The sequence below is a fragment of the Trifolium pratense genome, linkage group LG6 (assembly GCF_020283565.1).
Source record: "Trifolium pratense cultivar HEN17-A07 linkage group LG6, ARS_RC_1.1, whole genome shotgun sequence".
In the NCBI taxonomy this organism is placed as follows: Eukaryota; Viridiplantae; Streptophyta; class Magnoliopsida; order Fabales; family Fabaceae; genus Trifolium; species Trifolium pratense.
In genome coordinates this window covers 19,193,787-19,214,969 of record NC_060064.1, presented here as the reverse complement: position 1 = coordinate 19,214,969, position 21,183 = coordinate 19,193,787, and the positions used below count along the sequence as shown (strand labels likewise).

Here is a 21,183-nt window from a genome sequence, read left to right as displayed (position 1 = left end):
TTTCAACAAGTATTAATTCAACTTCCAATAGTTAAGTATTGATCTCCCTCTAATTTGGTAAAATAAAAAAAAAAACCTCCCCTCTAATTTGAGTCATGATTATTTTTGGCCTATGTCTATGCTGCTAGTAGGGTCATGTCAATTCATGCGGCTAGCTTAGTAGCTTTCATGGCTCCATATTTTTTGAGTGGAGGTTAGAGTTCTTTACATTTTTATTTGATATACAAATATTATTTATTGAGTTAAAAGTGTAAATACTCAATTTACTTTGTAAATTTTGATTGAGGAAGTCCTTATTTGTAAGGTAAGAAGACTTAGACTTGTGTGTTTAAACATTTATAATCTTGTTTGATTATAGTGGATTAAGAGGTAAACAAATATAAATTCTTTGTGTCTCATTTTCTCTATCTCTTTATTACAGTCTTTAATAAAAAGAAAATACCATTCAAACGAGCCCTAAGACTACTTATAAAAAAAATATTTAATTTTAAGAATTTTGTTTTTTTAAAAAAAGAATATAGTATAAAAATTATTTTAAAAAAAAAGAAACTAAAACAAACGACCAGTTAAGCGAAGAGGTTACAGGCATTGTAATTTGTGTGTTTGAATCTTACGCTATGTGCATTTGTGAAAAGAATAAAAACTCATTCTTTCTTTTTCTTCTTCAAGAAACAAGAATCTATTTTTCTCCCATTTTCATCTCACCCAAAATTACACTTCCGATTCTTCCAAAATCACACTTCGAACTCACAATCTCTCGTGTTTCTCCTTTCTCCGCCGATTCTTCAATGATCAGTTGTGTGCATCTTCCGCATCCCGCGATTCTTCAATCAGAAATTTTCAAGTCGATTTATGAATCAATTGATTGCGGTATGAATTTTGGTTAATTTCACGTCTATTATATGGTTCTGAACATTTATTTTCTGATTCAAGTGATTTTAGCATCAAAGATTTGATTTCAAGGAGATTTTAACTCTGTTTAGGGTTTTGATTTTTCTAATTTGATGTTATGTATGTTTAGGATTTAACATTTCATATTTGATTTTAAGTCGATTTTCACTTTGTTTAGGGTTTTCTTCATCCTCATCAAGTTTGATTTATGCATGTTTTCAGTGACCTAAATGATTACTATTGCAATATTTGACTTCTTTATATATGATTGTTAGTTGTTTTTCTAAACAATTTTGTTGTGATAGATCAAAAATTGTTGCCTAGTACATATAATGTTTGCAGTGCTGGAGGAATTTGATTTGTGATTGATTTTGGTGGGGGCATTGTGTGGTTTCTTTCGATTAGGATGAATTCTAAAATTTATACGTGTGATGTTACAGGGGTGAGGTAGAAGGCAAAAAAGAGAGCTATTAATTTATGTTTGTGATATGAAAATGTGGCTGGAAGTGGATTATTAATGTATGTTTGTGATATGTTGCGGGGATGAGGTAGAAAGCAAAAAAGATAGATACTGCATGATGGAAATAATCTTAGACCTCCAGTTCTTTTCCCAGGATCAGCAGGAGCTTACACATATCTCAGATTGTTACGGGAAAAAAGTCTCAAAGTTGACTATGAAGCAAGGTAATTTCAATACATGTTGGGAACGATTGTGGGCTGCGATTTTATCATTCTTGATTATTCATACATATTTGCTACGTTAATTATGGGACAATTCAAGAACATTCAATCTTCTGCTTGAAAACACGAAACTTTAATTGAGGAAACGTGTTCTGTCCCAAAAACTTTCAATCTTCTGCTTATTGGTTTATAATCAATAACTATTGGGAACGATGATGGGTTTTCGATTTTTTCATTCTTAATTATTCAAATACCTTCAATCTTCTGCTTCAATAAAATGTGAAATTTCAAATTTTGTAAAGGATTGGATGTCTTGATGCCCAAAAAATGTTGGATAAATTACTTAATGACCCTAGTCCCTGAATGTGAAATCTAGTTGTTGCCTTCATTGCTACCCAAGCAATTGTCCCTATTGGTGTCCGTTTTTCTATTAAAAAAAATTATGAATTTTTATTCATAGTAATGCATGAATGGATATATATTCTGCTTTGATGACCCTTAGTCCCTAAATTCAATTTTGCAACTGTAATTAGAAGTGATTTTGCATTATGAACTTAATGACCCTTGTCCCTAATGTTACATAAGTTTTGTAAGGGATGGATGCCTCAATGACCCTCGAGGAAAATCCATTATGAATTTTTTATTCATAATGGAAATGTTGGATGGTGGCTTTAGAAGTGATTTTACATTATGAACTTCATGACCCTTGTCCCTAATGTTACATAAGTTTTGTAAGGGATGAATGTCTCAATGACCTTTGAGAAAAATGCATTATGAATTCTTTATTCATAATAGAAAAGTTGGATGGTGGCTTCAGAAGTGATTTTGCATTATGAACTTAATGACCCTTGTCCCTAATGTTACATAAGTTTTGTAAGGGATGGATGCCTCAATGACCCTTGAGGAATATGCATTATGAATTCTTTATTCATAATGGAATAGTTGGATGGTGGCTTTAGAAGTGATTTTAATTATGAAATTAATGACCCTTATCCCTAATGTTACATAAGTTTTGTAAGGGATGGATGCCTTAATGACCTTTGAGGAAAATGCATTATGAACTTTTTATTCATAATGGAAAAGTTGGATGGTGGCTTTCAAAGCAAAACAATTTTAATATGAAATTTTACTCAAAATGTGGATGGTGTCGATTGTCTTTTTATGACCCTAATTGTGCAATTGTCACTAGTGGTATGGTATACTTGATGAGCTCACTAACTTGAAATTCGATAATAAGATGGATAAAATGATAAATATACTTTGTTCCATGATTTTTGTAAGGGATAGTCTTGGTGAGGCCCAAAAATGTTGGATGATGCATTTAATTGAGGAAATGTGTTCTGTCCCAAGAGCTTTCAATCTTCTGCTTATTGGAAATTTCATTCCAACATATTTGCCTTGTTTGGTTTATAATCAATACCTATTGGGAACAATGATGGGTTGTCGATTTTTTCATTCTTGTGTATTCAAGAACTTTCAATTTTTGTAAGAGTTTAAATGTCTCAATGCGATGAACTAAATGACCCTAGGCACTGAATGTGAAAGCAGTTGTTGCCTTAATTGCCACTCAAACAATTGTCTCTATCGATGTCCTCTTTTCTGTCAAAAAATATTTATATGAACTTTTATTGATAATTAATGCATGGATATCTATTTTGATTTGATGACCCTTAGTCCCTAAATTCAATTTTGCAACTGCAATTAGAAGTGATTTTCCATTATGTTCTTAATGACCTTATTCCCTAATGTTTCATAAGTTTTGTAAGGAATGGATTGCCTCAATGAGACAATGACCTCAGAGTTAAATGCATTATGACTCTAATCGATGGTATTTATTGTCTTTTTAAAACCCTAATCTTGAAACAATCACTGAGATGAATTTTTTTTCATTATCTATAAAGCGTGGTGTGGTAAACATGAGCCCACTTACTCAAAATTCAACAATAAGATGAATATACTTTATTCTGTGATTTTTGTTAGGGATTTTCTTGATGGCCCAAAATTGCAGATTGATGCCTTAATGGGAAAAGCTAGTTGATGAGAAGGAACTCTCAGGTGATGATCTATTCAAGTTTTTTTTAATTTCATTATGATTGCTTGTATCGGCTTTATGATTTCAAACTTGGTTGAATTATATAGATTCATATAACAACATATTCTTCTTATATAGAGGAACTTTGTTCAACAGTAGTACACTAGTGCGGTTCTCTAATAGCGGGTTGTCATCCTACTGAATTATTTAGATATTTAAGATTCATTATGAGGCTGTAATAGCAGGCAGTCCGATATATTCATTATGAGGCTGTAATAGCAGGCTGTCTGATACATTCATTATGGGAACAAGTTTTGTTAATATGGTAATTCTATGATCCGAGCTGCCTTTCCCCCTATAATATATGTATGGTGTAGAATCAGATATATCTGTAAGTGTGCTTCGGAATGAAGGAAAAGCAAGTGATTCAGCCATTTTATATGTTTCTCATTTGGTATAACACTTGCTGTCAATTAACTACGAATCGTGCAATTTATGTTGTTATATAACTACAACTTTGTAATTAGCTTAACAAGAGGATCTTTTTTACTATGTTGTTTTTGTTTTTGAGAACTTATTCAGCCTATAAGATATGCTGCTTTTCCACAATTTTTGCTGGAGGCTGGGTTTTATGCTTTTATTAACTAAATAATATATACCTACTGCTTTTATACAATTTCTATTTGTAAGGACACAATTCAAGTATCATGGACATTGGCCAACATGAGAATTTCTTGAGTTAAGGTCTATTTCAATGATCACATATTATCGAGATAACAAGATTACATTATGATGGTTACTGTGTGACGCGAAGTTCTGTTATAATATGCTTTGAATGCTTGTTTAAAAATTATAAGTAGTAGAGAAAGTGGTACTTGATGGCATGTATGGTTGATTTCGGATTTAGGAAGAGGGTTACAAGGATGAGCGACTTAGACTTTAATAAGTTTATGCTCTCATAAGTCTAAAAATGCGTCATTTAAAAAATGACAATGCTTTATGTCATCATATAAGTATATGGATAATTAGTTGCCTTAGACCTATTGATTATCAAGCTAATAAATCTGATTGAGATTAAGTTTGTTTGTTGTTATAACATCTCTAAATACTGAACAAAAGTTGTATAGAAATCCCATGGTCAAATGGTAAGTAGTTGATTGAGTTCCTCAAAAGAAGGAAGAGATAATAGCCAAAAGCCGTATTTATGTTTGCTAATTTGGTTTCTGTGTTTAAACAAATTGAAGTTGATTAATTTTTCATCCTTTTAGGTTCATTATGAGAGACTTGACTGGGACACTGATGCTGTGGTTGTAGGATATGAATTCAAATATTGTGTGTTCTAGAGTGGACTGGTGGGCTGACCCAAGCCCAATACCACCTCCTCGACTATATAAGTCTCACATCATCACCTATGAAGGTATGTCTCATTCTAAACCTCTCTCTAACTCAAAAGTTTGATGGACAAAATTAACTTAAAAGCTAAGACAAAAAATATTACTTGTCCAAATAAAATATGAACGACCATGAGATAGCCTTTATATTAAAGCATATGCATTCTTCACACGTCTATGTTATGCAGCTTCTATCTTAGGCTATGGCGTTTGGTTTAGTTGTCAGATTCTTCTTTCTTCTTCTTCAAGTAAAGACTGAACGTATTGTGATAAATACTATAGTTTCTTGATAAAACTAAAACCTCTATGAATGTTGGTTGGATCAAAATTTAATTGGGTATACAAACCCTATAACAGGTGGATGACGTCCTTCAATGCAATTTTTATATGAACCAATTCTTCCACCATTTCTATTGTTTGTACAGGTCTTTCAAATGTTTAAGACTTCAATTTAGGTAAGTAAAACAACAATACTCAAGAAACTTTTGTCTTTCAAATGTTTAAGACTTCTAATAAATTTTGTCTTTATATTGTGCGACATAAGTAATTGATATTTAAGGATGTAAATTTGAAAAACATCTCAAGAAACTTAGAAAGACATCAACACATTAAAATTCCAAAAGTTACATGTCTTCTCCTCACCCCACCTCATTGCTCACAGCACCCATAAAATTCCAAAAACGCCCCTAATAGAACTTATCGGAAGATACCTTCCATTCGCTACTTACCGGTAGATATCAAAATATAAGACTAGGTTTGCCTATATATTGATACCTGTTTAAAGATATATGTCTTTTGCTAACCACTCACATTGGAAGATAGCTTTTGGTAGGCAGTAGGTAGTAGTATATAAGACATAAGCTAGATTATTGAATCACATCTTCAAAACTCAACCTCCTAAATTCCTTTCAAAGTTAACTTTTTAATACAAAATTTGTATTGCTTTACACAATCATTTCATCCATCTACTCTATCTTCACTATTTTTTGTCACGATAAGGGAGTTTCACTCATTTTTTGGATTTTTCATTCTAACATATTTGCCCCATCTGGTTTGTAATCGATACATGTTGGGAACGTTGATGGGAGTACAAAAACCCTATAAGACTGTGAATCATTGTGACAGAATCTCTATTCATTATCCGAAAGTTGACCGTTGGAATCGAAGAATAGACTTTGTTTTATAAATTTTGTAACGGATGCATCATAGATGCCTCAATGACCATAGAGTAAAATGTTGGATGAATTTAATGACCCTAGTCCCGGAATGTGAAAGCTAGTTGTTGCCTTAATTGCTACTCAAGCAATTGTCTCTATCGGTGTCCGCTTTTCTATTAAAAAAAATAATGATTTTTTATTTATAATAATGCATGAATGAATATATATATATATATTCTGCTTTGATACCCTTCTCTACATTCAATTTTGCAACTACAATAATATGAACTTAATGACCCTTGTCCCTAATGTTACATAAGTTTTTTAAGGGATGGATGCCTCAATGACCTTTGAGGAAAATGCATTATGAATTCTTTATTCATATTGGAAAAGTTGGATGGTGGCTTTCAAAGCAAAGAAATTTTAATATGAAATTTTATTCAAAATGTGGATGATGTCTATTGTCTTTTTATGACCCTAATTGTGAAACTGTCACTAGTGGTATGGTATACATGAGCTCGCCAACTCCAAATTCGACGATAAGATGGATATACTTGATGGCCCAAAAATGCTGGATAAAGCCATAATGTGAAAGCTAGGTTGTTGCCTTAAATGCAATTTTAATATAGAATTTCATTCATGATATAAGGCATGGATATTATTTATTGTCCTTTGATGACCCCAGTCCCCTAAATGCAATTTTGCAACTACAATATGAAGTGATTTTGCAAATGCAAAAGGAAATGCGTCCTTGTGTTTGATTAGTTCACTGATAAGGGTTTCAAAGGAATTTACTAAGGAGATACGAATCAACTGAAGGGAAGTACAAAACCAACTTTTTTGAGTCTAAACTATTTCTGATAATATCTATCTGGTATATAAGGCATTTTGTATAAAACCTATGCTTTGTGATCAATGGAGGAAACTATAAATAGGTTGTATCTGATGGTCTTTTTTACTGCAGACATATTGTAAAATCTGATAAAATTTGTTTGGGTGTTGTGGGTATACTAGATTTGTGTTGATAATTAGGAACTGAAAAAAAAAGGTAGAACCTCCATTTTTATCATTCTTGATCATTCAATAAGATTCATTCTTCTGCTTGATAAATACAAATTTTTTCATTGCTAAACATATGTGTTCAGGTTCAACAAGGTTCAACGGTGATTTCAAAACTGAAATCTCATGGAACTGTTAGTGTTGAAAGCATGCTAGTGGGTAAAGGAAAGGTTGATGGTTCAGGTGTTGGTGTGGCTTCATGCACGAATCAGAGCAACTTTTTATCCCAAATTTAAAAATGAAAAGTCAGATCAAGGTGTATATGTTTCCTCTCAGTTTTTTATGTTTTGATTTCAACATAGGTTATGTATCAATTTTGTCATTTATCAATTTTTGTAGGATATGAGTGGAGGTTATGTTTTTCTTCGTAATAATTGTTTGAGTGTTAGCCTTATGGGATATTAGACAATCAAACACAATTGTTTCAAGCACATTCAAAAGAAACTGGTATGCTCTATGCCGAGACCCTGAAGCTGAAAGATAAAATTCGTCTGCTATGGTAATTTTTATTTTCATTCCACATATTTGTGTTGATGCATATTCAGATACTCATTTTCTCTTTTTTGATTATTCAACAACATTCAATCTTATGCTTGATAAAAACAATATAACCTAACGTGTTTTGTCCTAAGACCCTATTTGTCCTAACGTGTTTTGTCCTAAGACCCATGCATGTCAATCCTATCCAGACTTTAATAGGTTTATGCTCTGATAAATGACAATGTTTTATGTCATCATATAAGTATATGGATAATTAGTTAACAATGTGAATGCTAGTTCCATTATTGGTTGAAAATATTATTCTTGTTGAGCGTACAAGTGGTAACACTAGATAGGATTAAAATTCATAGCAGTCAACATTGAGGGCCTGTATACTTTAAGCAGTTGATGAAGTTCTTTAAAAGAAGGAAGAGATAGAAGCCAAAATGCCAAATAGTTATAGCCAAAAGAAGGAAGAGATAGTAGCTAAAATTCTTGTAATTTGGATTTTGGAGGTATTCTCTATTTATGTTTTCTAATTTTGTTTTTGTGTTTAAGCAAACTGAAGTTGATTAATTTGACATCCTTTTATTAGATTCATGATGAGAGACTTGACTGGAATATTGATGCTATGGTTGTAGAGTGGACCGTTAGGATGGTCCAAGAAGCCCAATACCACCTTCTTCTGGACTATATAAGCCTCGCATCATCATCACCTATGAAGGTATGTCTCATTCTAAACCTCTCTAGAGCTCAAAAGTTTGAAGGCCATAAATTAACTTAAAAGCAAAGACAAAAAATATTACTTGAAAGGAGGATAAATTAACTTTTAATTTAGTTAAAAGCCTTGAATGATTAATTAACCCGTTTGCATACTGTAATTTTCGAACTTCCATTCCAATATATTTGCATTGATACTTGATGGGATATCTATTTTTTTCATTTTTTATCAAGGTTATCAAAACCAGACCGGACCGACCGGTCGGACCGTGAACCGGTCATGAAAACGGTTCGGTTTTGAGCAAAAAACGGATAGGAAACCGACCGGCAAAAAACCGCGTGAACCGGGGTCGAACCGGTGAGCCGGTCGGGCAGTTCAAGCGGTTTTGTAGATTTTTTTTTTTTTTTTTTTAAAAAATAGGGCAAAACGACGTCGTTTTAACTTTTTTTTAAAAAAAAAATATGAAACAAAACAACGACGTCGTAGGAATAGGAAATATTTTTGTTTTTCATCTATTTTTCATTTGGTTTGAATTATAAATTTTATTTTATTTTGACTTGTGATATTTTATCTTTTTAATGTGTGAAATTATGAAATATTGAGCAATTATTCATATATTTTTATTTATATATTAATTAAAATATATATTTAATTAAAAACGGTTCGACCCCGATTGAACCCGATCTGACCAATTGAACCTTGAACCGGTGAGCTCGCCGGTTCGATGACCGGTCCGGTTCTGACAACCTTGTTTTTTATTAGTCAAGAACATTCAATCTAGAACCTTACCCATTTTTCTCATTCTTGCTTATTCTTTGCTTATTCGAGAACATTCTATCAAACTTTAATTGAGCAAATGTGCTCAGTCACAAGAATATTTTGAAAGTTTTTTTTTGTTTGTTGTGGTAATTATGGGATTTTCATTCCAAAATATTGGCTTACGATTGATACCTGATTGATACATGTTGTGATACCGGATTTTTAATTCTTGATAATTCAATAACATTCAATCTTCTGTTTATTGGAAATTTCATTCCAAAATATTTGCCCCGCTTGGTTTATAATCAATACCTAGGTATTGACCTAATTTTTTTTAGGTGTAGAAGTTATTTTAATCACAAAGCTAGAAATAATTGACTTAAAACTAAAATTAAAGTTGTTTGGTAAATTGTTTTTTTTTTTAAATGAGGTTAAAAGTTTTTTCTTTTATTATAATAAGGTTAAAAGATATATTTGATAATATATTATAGTTTTTTCTTAAAATATAGAAGTTGTTTTTTTTTCTTTACTAAAGCTTTTAAAAATTATTGGTTGGCCTAGCTTCTTAAAAGGAGAGGAAAAAAAATAGGCCAACTGTAAAAAAAATTCGTTTATGGTCATTTATCTAACTAGAACTTTGACCCATGCGGTGCATGGGTCTAATTAGGTGTAATATGTAACAATAAAAAATAAAATACAAAAATTCTAAGAGCATTTTCAATAAGAGTAGTATAGGGAATTTCATGGAATAATTATTCTATATTTGTTTATGTGCTTATTTTATATTTTATATATTTTTTAAATAATTTTGGAACCCCGTCATTTTGTTTACTTATTAAAAAAAAAATGCTGATAACTAAAGGTTAAAAAATTGATGATAATTAAAGGTTAAAAAAAAAATTAAAGACATAATCAAGAACATAAACTTAAGTAGACATCCATAAATAAATAAAAATTGTGATTAATTCCGCCGTTCAAATTTATTGAAAATAGGGTTAACATATTAGGATTCCTAAATTTTTTCATAATTGAAGCACATATTTTAGCGGTTGAAAGGTTTTATTGTAAGTAAGGGATGTCGGTTCGATGACAATCTGTATTTTTTTTAATATAAAGCTGCAATAAAAAGAAAGAGAAAATGAGAGGGGAAAAAATTTGGTTTAGGGTTAGCTTATGTTGGCAAGCAGCAAGCTTATAATATAAGAGATTATCGGTTTTTAATTGTTTAAATTGTGCAATGAAAATTGATGGTGCTTAATTGTCGTATGAAATCTTTCCTATGAAAGTTGATGAAGCTTAACACTTTGTGGACATAATTTAAATCACAATTGGTCTGCTAGTGCATATTGTATCAATTGATCACCAGTTAATATTAAATCTACAATGTTAAAATCAAAATAATGAATGTGATTAGTGACATGACTATGGTTGTGTTTGGTTGTATTGCAAAAAAAATGATTTAGCAGAATTGAGTTTGATAATAACTTTCTAAATTACACGTGATAATAACTTTCCAAATCTCACATGATAATTATTCTCTAAATTTATGATCCGGTAGAAAAAAAATATTGATCAGGAAAGACATAAAAATATTTCGTGATGAATAATATAGTCAACAATAATTTTGATATGATATACTTTTAAAATTGATGGTGCTTATCAATTATTGCACGTAATTTTAATCACAATTCATATACTTGCCATAATGGTTGGAAATATTGCCTTTCACCGAAGGGTTGCGGGTTCAAATCATAGTCAAGACAAAATTGTATTATTTTTTAATAAAAATTGCAAGATAAAATGGAGGGAAAACAGGGAAAACAAATTAGGGTTTAGAGTTTGCTTGTGTATACAAGCTTATAATATAAAAGATTTCCGGTAGCAATTTACTCATTTTGTTTCTGTTAGGACATTTATAGTATAAAAGGTGCATATATATTGTTTTTCTTTTTTAATTTCCGTTAAAGAAAACATTGATGTGTTGGTTGCAATCCAAAATATTGTACTGACTCAAATAATATTAGATGATGTTCTATTTATTTATGCGCGTGGATGTTTTTGTTAGGAATATGGTTTTTTTTGGGTACAAGATGAAAGAAAAAAATGAAAAGACAAAAAGAAAATTATCTAGAAAAAATAGTCTCACTAGCATCAGCTAGTAGGAGAAGACTCATTCCATCCAGCGAAATAACTATAGGAGAATAAACTTCAGGGTTGCGAGCTCCAAACTTGGTTAAGAAATCTGCACAAGTGTTCCCCTTCCAAAGAGTATGCATCAATCTAACTCTCCAGTTTCTAGTGAGAAGATCTTTTATGTTATAGATAATCACTACATAGTGGTACACTCATTTACATGATTAGATAGCAGCTTAATCACGATTTCTGAGTTAGAATAGCAACACAAATCTTTATTGTCCAGCTCCCACGCCAAAACTAAACCATGGTACACTGCCAATAATTCCGCATGAAGGATATTCGAAAAGCCTATATTTCTAGCAAAACAGTGTTAGGAATATGGGTTGGTATAACTTGCATCCTAAACTTTCACCATAAAAAAATAAATTGACAGCAAGCCTATATAATGTAGAAAGAAGCGACAAATAGAAAACCCCTATTTTTTTTCTTTAAAAGAAGTTAAAATCTGATATCCACATACTTTTTAAATTTTATTCGAGTTTTCTCTCTTGTGATTATTTCATCTGGTGTTGTTTTAATCCCGTCTTAGTACGAAATTTTTGTTTATCCCGTCTTAGTACGGTGTTTGTTCTTTTGTTTAGATTTACAGGGTTGTTCAATCCAAATTCAGTACAGATTCAATGACTTTAGCATCAATGTTGCAGATCCGGATACATGATTATTCCGGACATTTGAAGTTTGTCAAATCAATTGTAGGCTTTGTCAATGACATTAGGCCGTTTTATGTTGTTAACTCGGATGCTGTGAGCCTGTTTGCAGATTCATCCTTATTAGTTTTTAGCGAAATTGAATATGTAATGATTTCGATTGATGTATTCCCTATGAATTTGAATGAATGAATATTCTTGTTTTTGAGTAAAAAAAGAAGTTAAAATCATTTACTTTTCAATAATCAATTTTATAAAAAAAAATTCATCCATGAATATATGTAAATATCCATGGGTATCTCAATATCCGTGGATTACCCGCTTAGCGGATACCCGCACAATATGGAGTGGACATGGATATCATATTATATGCCCCACGGCCACGGATATCCATTTATATCCTTAGCCTAATAGCTTTTGAGTATACGGACAACTTGGGAGGGGTACTATATGTGAAAGTCTTAGATGAAATTAACTAAAAATCTAACGGAAAGTTAGACGAAATTAATTTCAAATTTAACGAAAATGATAAATTATGTTGACATCAATAATGTAAGTGACCAATTTAAAACTTTTAAAACATAAATTAGAAGGAAAAAAAAAACCATTCATTTTAAAACAACCTTTTTCATAAAAGAGTCAGACAGATGAAATATAAAAACACATAGTGAACGCTTTATTTTTATGGCTTGTAGCTTAAATTTGTAGGTGACTGTTATAGAGTCATTTTAACAAGCGTAGAAGAAACTACTAATTACCATCTACTAGCCATTCCGTCTTCTTTTTGACAATGATGTATATATTTCTCTATTTAGAAAATAAATATTTGTTCGTCAAAATAAATAAATAAATGAATATTTGATGAAATTTTTATTTTTCTAACTAGTTGTTAATGACTTAGTTAATAACTACTAGTTGGTGGGAATCGAAATGCAAACTCTAACCGAAATAAATAACTGTTAATATTTTTTTTTTGGTGCACCAGCTTATACAATTATACAATAGTGCAATGTATGGGCAACACACGAGAACCCCAGTAGCAAATTTTTAAGTGATTTCTTCCTCCTATAAAAAATAATTTAATATCGTGTGATCCACATATCAGATATTAAACAGATAAGAATATATATTACACTTAATCTTAGCAAAAAAACCGAGAAACTATGAATAACCGTTAATATGTGACTTTACTTGGTTTATACATAATGTACCAAATTTGATTTTAAAACTAGAACTTCGACCCACGCGGTGCACCGGTCTAATTAACCGTAATATTAAACAATAAAAATACGAAAGAAAAATTTTAATACTAAAAGATATATAAAAAAGTGGAACAGAAATTATGATAAATTACGAAATACTTCCTTATAGATTACATTGAAAGTTTTATTTGTATTTTCACCGTCTTCGTCGATAATCAAAATCGTTAATACTTCTCTAGAAGTAACTCTTGAAATCGCGACACAACCGACCATGTGAAGACACTGGCGATAGAAGATATCCTAATATCAACATGTTTAAGAGATTGTCTCTGCTCTTTATATTTTAAATTTTATTAAATATTAAAAGATCACATTATGATCTTAAATTGAATTATGATTTGTTTGGCATAAAAGAATAGTAGTAACGAAAAAGAAAAAAAGAATGAGACTTTTTTTGGAATTATATTTTAAAAAAATTGAGGAAATATATTTTTGTAATTGGACGTGTAAAATTCATATACACATTTCATTGTATGTTGTCACATTCAAAAATAATTATAAATGCATTTAATAATAGGTGTTAGATATTAGGATTTTTAACTTTAATCACAATTGAAAAATATGCTCTAGTGGTTGAAAGACTTTATTGTAAGCAAAAGATGCAGGTTTGATTCCCACCGTAGATAAATTTAATTTTTTTAATATAAAACTGCACAAAAAGAGAGGAAAAATGATTAGGTTTAGGTTATAGCGTATCGGAATAAGCTTAGAACATAAGAGATAAATATGAATTTTTGTGGTGTTAAATATTGACTCGAGATTTTGACAAGTGGTAACACTCTCCCCACACGATAAATGTTAAAAGTGGGAACCGAAGTTGAATTGGTATAATATTCTGTACAAAAATATATAATCCAATCCTTAGCTATATATGCTTCATATATATATATAACACAACCATCAAGTCCAAACTCACTCATTTCATTTCTAAATTCATCATGGCTAGTTCAATGCACATCAAGATCACTTGCTTGGCTGTGATATGCTTGATTTTAGGCATTCCATTAGCCAATGCAACCCTTTCATGCGATCAAATGACAACAAGTTTAATACCATGTATTGGATACGTTAGAAACCCAGGTGCATCTGTCCCTGCACCATGTTGCGATGCGGTTAGGGCTATAAATGACGCTGATTGTAAAGATTTATGCAACTGCTTCAATTTCATTATGTTCAAAATGCCTGAATTCAACGATCCTGCCTTCTCTGCCATCCCAGACAATTGTGGTCTCCAAGTTCACTACAGTACTTGCTTTGCCATGGACTGCGACTAGTATATATATCTCTCCCCATCAAACCTTCTATTTCGTAATTTCATTTACCAAAATGTTATTTCAACACATTTTCAAACAAAAATACGACAAACATATGTATTTGTGCACTTTTTTGTACGCCTCGAAAACCATACATAGAGTGAAATATAATACGGTGTTGTATTTTTGTTATTGGAAATGTGTTCCAATAACACAGCTGCTTATATATATATATATATATATATATATATATATATATATATGATTTAACATCAGAATTTTAAATATTTTAAAAAATTAATGCTATTTAAATCCGAGCTGCTTGAGAACTGACTGCTTGCAATCCATTTCCCACACGTACCTCTTTATTTTGGTAAATACCCTAAAATATTCCAACAAAGAATATGAATTTCATCTTTGAAAATTCAAAATTTCAATTTGATTCTTCAAATCTTAAGTAAAAAAAAATTATAATAATACATGGGAATATTTTATTCCCTATATTGGAGACTAGTTGAGAAATATTTGATATCTCAAATTAGTAATTTAGATCGTAGAAAATTTTATTTATCTACGGTTTTGTCCTTTTAGATTTTTTTCTTTCTTATTATAATAATAAACGACTTTATTTAGGTGATCTTAAGGGAATTAAAACCTTAGATAAAAACATGTGTTTAGTCTCATAATAAGTCTTTTTTATCTAGGGTTTTAGTCCCCGATAAATCTATAACATATTATGGGACTAAAAACGTTTGACCTATAAGAAAAAAAAAGACTTAAGGAAAAAAAACATGTGAACTTTATCGTCCATAATATGTTATAGATTTGTAAAGAAAATTAATGTTAATTTCACCTTACTCACTGCAGCATACCAGACTGATCACCGAAGACAGAATAAAGAAGGATGGCATACTTTTTCTGCTTGTAACTGAATCCCCACTAGGGGTCACTATAATGTATGCATTTCAATAATAAATAAAATAAAATAAGAAATGGGTTTCAGCTCAAAATATACATATATGTACATATATTTTTTCCTTTATATATATATGGGGAGGGATCAAATTACACCGGTGTAACTTTAAAAATATTACACTCATTAATATCCATTGATTTTATTTTGATCTAGTGGCTATTAAAGAATCTATTGTAGACTCACATTACTCCATTAATAAATTAAAAACTCTCCTTTTTAATTTTCTTACCTTCCAAATATAACTATGTCTGAGTTCACTAAAAATCAAATGTGTAATTTCTTATGCAGTGTACAATATATTGAACTTTTAGAATGTTTATGTTATATAATTTTATGATTTTTTACAAATAGCATAAAATGAAGTTTTTTGTATATTTAAGAAATGTCTAGTATAGTAGTACTCTGTATATTTGAGTAGCATGCACTAATTTTCCAAAGCATTTACTCATTAAAAGAATTAGGCACCTTTCGTACCAAATCATTCATTCACATTAACTAAATTATTTTTTACATAATACCTTCACTAAATTATATAGACATGGCAAAACAATTATTTACAGCTTCTAAGTAGTACACTCTGTATTGAATCACCCATGCGATGCAATATAAATACATATATGTTCCTATGATAATAAGTTGTACAAAAAATAAATTGTACAAAAGTATGTCCAAAAATAATAGACGATAAGCCAAACAGAGAAAAATAATAACCAAAGGAGAAAATAAAAAAGGAAGGTATATAAATAAAAAAGGAAAGTTTTTAATTTATGATTGGAGTTATATGAGTCTATAATAACCACTAGATCAAAATAAAATTAAAGAATATTATTGAGTGTAATTTTTTTAAAGTTACACCGGTGTAATTTGATCTCTCCCCTATATATATATATATATGGGGGCTGCTAACTTAGACCCAGTTGGGTCTAAGTTAGCAAGGTGCACCTTTTCAGTTGACAAAAATACCCATGTTTTTAATTTTTGAAAGAATAGAGCAACAGGGGCATTTCTGTAATTTACCCAACAATACACGCGCCCCCAACTTCTTTTCCCACCCCCAGGACACGTGGCAGCGTGTGATTGCACAAAATCCGCGCGCGTGCATCACACGCGCCGACAGGCGCGCGTGGGTGGAAGGATTCCGCAGAGAGAGAAGATCTGATCCAGTGTCGCGCGCGTACCGAAGGACCATGGTTACAGACCGTTGATTTCCATCAGACAGCCAAGATCTGATCTCATCAAGACTGTCTGATCAATCAGACAGCCCAGATCATCCGAATCCATCAGATTCCAGCGCGTGCACCACACTGGATTACACCCTGGAGAGAGAAGAATCTACTTTTTAAAAGCAGGACACGTGTCTCTGTCTTATTGGCCGGGCGTGATTTTTTTCCATTTAATACTTTGAACTCAATTATTTCGTCGTAAATTAATTTTTTATTTTTTATTTTTTATACCAAAATTCATAATTTTTTTTTCTCTACAAATAGAGACTTGGTTTGTTTGATTTGGACACAGAAAAAAAAACCCAATTTTTCACTACCTTAATCTCATTTTTCACTACCTTACATCAACTCACTGAAACCATTCTACCAGAAAAATGGTTTCAGAGTATAAATCTCTGAAACCATTCTACAAGCTAAATGGTTTCAGAAGCAAATAACTAATAATCAACTTACTGAAACCATTCTACCAGCAAAATGGTTTCAGATTACAACTCTCTGAAACCATTGTACCAGATAAATGGTTTCAGAAGCAAAAACAATTAATAAATTACTCACTAAAACCATTCTACCAGTAAAATGGTTTCAGAATACAACTATGTGCAACCATTCTACAAGCTAAATGGTTTTAGAAGCAAATAACTAATAATCAACTTACTGAAACCATTCTACCAGCAAAATGGTTTCAGATTACAACTCTCTGAAACCATTGTACCAGGTAAATGGTTTCAGAAGCAAACACAATTAATAAATTACTCATTGAAACCATTCTACCAGTAAAATGGTTTCAGAATACAACTATGTGCAACCATTCTACCAGTAAAATGGTTTCAGAAGCAAACATTAGTTTTTAATTACCGTTTTATCTCATTTAATTAACTAAAAATAGTTTCAGGTCTCCAAAAATTTCATAAAATATACCAAAAGTTCCAGAATATTATCTACTATTTTCCTGGTATAATGGTTTCAGTGAGTTGGTTGAGTGGTGCGTGTTAAATTACAACACACAAGTAACGTATTTAGTAGACAAAAAATGAGATTAAGGTAGTGAAAAATTGCGTTTTTTTTTTCGGTGTCCAAATCAAACGAACCAAGTCTCTATTTGTAGACAAAAAAAAATTATGAATTTTGGTATAAAAATAAAAAAATAAAAAATTAATTTACAACGAAATAATTGAGTTCAAAGTATTAAATGAACAAAAATCACGCCCAGCCAACCATTGTGTGACATGTGTCCTACTTTTAAAAAGCAAATTTTTCTCTCTCCAGGTTGTAATCCAGTGTGGCGCAGGCGCTGGAATCTGATGGATCAGGATGATCTGGGCTGTCTGCTTGATCAGACAGTCTTGATGAGATCAGATCTTGGCTGTCTGATGGAAATCAACGGTCTGTAACCATGGTCCTTCGGTACGCGCGCGACACTGGATCCGCGTCTATTAATGGTCTCAGAAGGTGGGGCGCATGTACTGTTGGTGTAAAATTACAGAAATGCCCCTGTTGCTCTATTCTTTAAAAAATTAAAAGAATGAGTATTTTGGTCCAATTGAAAAGGTGCACCTTGCTAACTTAGACCTAACTTAGGGTCTATGTTAGAAAACCCCTATATATATATATATATATATATATATATATATATATATATATATATATATATATAATGACATATATGTAGAGGATGGAGATGTTTAGGGTTGTTAACATATTTGCGATGTCTAGAAAGTAAACAAAAATTATTAAATTGTAATATGCACTTCTATGTACCAAATTTGGATTTGACATAGATTCCTACAACCTGTTATGATGCGGCCTACATGCTGATACACCAGTCCTATTACTTTAGGCAAGTGTGTCATAATTTATTTATTTATTTGAGAAAAACATGTGTGTCATAATTGTCAAGTAATAATTCTAAACAAGGATTGAAATTAATTATATTAACTTAATGATTATTCCCTCTATTCCAAATCTTAGAGTTTTACACATAGATTAAAAATAAGAAGTTAAGTGAGGTTATTTTTATCCTTACTTTATTAAGGAAGTGAAAAATTCATGTAATTGATGTTTTTACTGTTTGTAAGGGTACAAATGGAAACACTTCATTAATTGTATTTTCATTTCTTAAAGTTTTGAACCAAAATAAACAAATGATCAAAAATTAGAGATGGAGGGAGTATATTATGGACTCCCGTACGTATATTATATACTAGGTAATGCATCAATATAACTTCACAATCATTATAGTATAGTAATATTTCACTCAATGATCAACTTGTTTAGGTTAATCAGTGAAACAAATACAAAATATTTAGTTAATGAAGAAATTAAAAGCTTAAACAACTAGTAATTGACTAAAAAATATGGGCACTTACGTATTTCAACTGAAACTCTCGTTGAGGAAAACTACCGAAAAAAAAAAAAACCTAAAAAATAGATCATCTTTGAAATTTGTTAATACTCTCTACAGTTTTGAATATTAAAAAGAAAAATAAAAAATTTAGGTTTAGAATAAAACATGATATTTGACCATTATTTTTTGCTTATATATTAAGAATCGAAGTAGTATTGTCGAATACTAAAGGTTAACGGGGATAGCTACTCTCACAACTTGGCTCGTTAGAATTATGTTTGGTTTAACAAACTTTCCTTTTGTGATTCGCACCCCTACTTACATGGGCTTTGTTAATCGTTAATAATATTAAAGTGTTTTATTCAACAACAAAAAAAAAGTAATATAGTAGTTTAATAATTTTTCCATTGCCTATAAAAAGAAAAACCAAAAAAAAAGGAACAATAATTTCACATAAAAACAAAAGAAGTTGGTATTGAAGATTTTGATTGATCAATCTTCCATATATAGCACACGTCTTAAGTAAACCACGTCCCCCCATTCAACAATATGAACACATATTCTAAGCAATATAAAGTTTGTAATAATTTGGATGGTTTCATGACGAAGATTTGTGGTGCAATTTTTTCTACCTCTTAATTTCTCTTGAATATAGTATTGATATGTGAGTAGATATATAAATACGATTGCGCCATTACTATGAGAAACTGCATTTTTTTTTTAATAATAGATTTGAAGAGAAAATGCACTCTAAATTCTTGATGATGTAGACACTATACATTACAATGCCATATGTAGAGACCATATGATTGAATAGCGGGAAGACTTTCATTATGAGTTGGTTAATTTAATATATTTAATGTGTGATAAGATATATCAAGTGTGCGTGAAGTTTCACATTGGTTGGAAGAGTTGAGATTAGCCGTTATAAGTGAAAGCATCCATAAATTCAATTCCTGAAGTTTTTGGGTGAATTTGTGGTGTTAGAGCCACTATAAGGTTACTCACTGTCCAATGTGTTGATCCAATCCATTGAGGCTTCCCCCTCACAGCTGAAAGGTGGTATTAGAGCCTGGTTGGGAGAGTAATAAGTGAGTGGCAAACGATCGCGGACACGGAGACACTCGCACTTGAAAAGAGATGTTGAGATATTCAAGTGTGAGTAAAAAGCCTCAAATTGGTTAAAAGAGTTGAGATTAAACCATTTATAAGTGAGAGGATTCATAAATTCAATGTCTTAAAGTTTTGAATGAATATGTAATATTAAAGTCACTTATAAGGTTGTTCAATACTCAATGTGTTAAAGTCACTTATATGATGTCAAAGTCACTTATCCGGTGAGACTCCCACTCACGGCCCAATAATATTCTTATATTTTTCCAACATTACCATAAAAACAATTAAATCTTTAAAAAAAATACTTTTAGGAAAAACTATTTTAAATAGGTTGTTTTTAGAAAGAAAAAAAATGAAACTTTATTATCCCAAATAATTGATAATAAAATGATGAAATACTTAAAATGCCATTTTAAGAGAAGTTATATTTAATTTCATTTAAAGCTTTTATAATAAAGTTTTTTGATAGATATTTTTTAACAAAAAATATACACTATAAAATTATTTTTAAAAAAAGCTAAAACAAATGCACTCTAAAAACACACACCAGTGACACCACTAAGCAAAAACAAGGAGAAAAATAAACACAACAAAGCCACAAGCCTACCATGTAGAGTGGGAGAAACCAAAAACTACCATTGAATCAAGCAACAAGAGCAGACCAGCCGAACCTTCAACAACAAACACATAATATATTTCACCTCTCCTACTCATAACTTGAAAACCGGCATAGCCGGATTTTGCCCGTCCCAAATCCATAAAGTTCGGGTATTTACATACATGTCTCAATTCTCAACGGAAATGAAAACTAGAACCTCAGACCCATACCCAAATCCAATTATTGACTCACTCAATCAATCCAGATATGCTATTTTCTCTTTTGACGCATCTATATATACTATTTGAACATCATCTTTTGGGACAAAAATTGACATCTTTAATTTCCACTCACAAGCACGGAATCCGATACATGTAAATAATATTTAAAAAATCAA

The 21,183-nt window shown here is 31.0% G+C and overlaps 1 long non-coding RNA gene and 1 other non-coding gene across 5 annotated transcripts; one reads left to right on the top strand and one right to left on the bottom strand.

Annotated features, from left to right (window-relative positions):
• The first annotated feature begins 1,432 nt into the window (after nt 1-1,432).
• LOC123888902 lies at nt 1,433-12,244 on the top strand. Of its 4 annotated transcripts, none has more exons than XR_006802352.1 (6): nt 1,433-1,575; nt 3,553-3,627; nt 4,873-5,021; nt 7,298-7,710; nt 8,333-8,415; nt 11,949-12,244. It is a non-coding gene; the product is annotated as an uncharacterized LOC123888902 (long non-coding RNA). The 4 variants fall into 4 exon arrangements; XR_006802349.1 differs by having other exon boundaries at nt 8,287-8,415; nt 11,949-12,231; XR_006802350.1 differs by having other exon boundaries at nt 8,287-8,415; nt 12,012-12,183.
• Nucleotides 12,245-12,985: 741 nt separating this feature from the next.
• On the bottom strand, nt 12,986-13,179 carry LOC123893400. The gene has a single exon (XR_006803496.1). It is a non-coding gene; the product is annotated as a U2 spliceosomal RNA (small nuclear RNA).
• Between the last annotated feature and the right edge of the window lie 8,004 nt (nt 13,180-21,183).